The sequence below is a fragment of the Mesoplodon bidens genome, assembly GCF_964165515.1.
Source record: "Mesoplodon bidens genome assembly, chromosome: 10".
Lineage (NCBI taxonomy): Eukaryota > Metazoa > Chordata > Mammalia > Artiodactyla > Ziphiidae > Mesoplodon > Mesoplodon bidens.
In genome coordinates this window covers 85,655,498-85,656,361 of record NC_138172.1, presented here as the reverse complement: position 1 = coordinate 85,656,361, position 864 = coordinate 85,655,498, and positions in this window count along the sequence as shown.

The following is an 864-nucleotide window of genomic DNA, read 5'->3' as shown; positions in this document are numbered from 1 at the left end:
CTTCACAAAGAAGGTACACATTGGGCTGGAATTGAAAACATAGGTAAGAATCATATAACCTTAAAAGGAAGGGAAAAGCAAATAGCAAATAGTTTTGGAGAGTCAGGTTGTAAGAGTGGGAAGGGGCCAGATTGGTAAATGCCTTAACGGTAACGCCTGGCGGAGAGGCTGAAGATGATTCTTGGTAATCCAAGGTCGACGGTAGTGTTTAAAACTCGACTATCAATGCGTAGGTTTCCCTTTCCTTTTCTCCCTCCCCTCCTTCCGTCCTTTAGAAACAGAATCTGATTCGACAGGCATTCCCAGCCGCCAGGCACTGATGCAGCAGTTGAGGCGAGAAGTTGTCTCTCCGGGGTTGGAGCCCAGGGAAAGTCGGAGGGAGTTGGGCCAGGTCCGTCAGACCTATCAGCAGGCTTATTCTGGCCTTTGTGAATTACGCTCAGCTGCCCGAATATGCCCTGGGGTTAAAGGAGGTTCCGCAGCGAGTGAAAGGCATTTTCCGGGCGCTCTCCCACTTCGAGTGTCTGAGATGGGAAACGGCTGCGGCGGCGCGCCCGCTGAGCATACAAAAAAGTGTTTTCTTACCATATGGTTAGTGTTTACAGGTTTCGTCTAGCTCCTACTCCCCAGAAATGGAAAATTAATAACGTTGAGGAAAAGTCAGCAGTCACAGGGAGGGCTGAAAAAGGAAAGCGCAGAGGGTCTCCCAGAAAGACCCGGTTTCCGTGCAGACGGGTCTGCGGAATCTGCGCGAGCCTGCAGCCTCCCATCCCCTGGCGCCCTTGGCCCGCCGGGAGGTGGGGACGGGGAATCGGGCAGCCGAAGCCCACCCGGCTGTCCTCCCCAGCAGCCAGCAGATGGCTC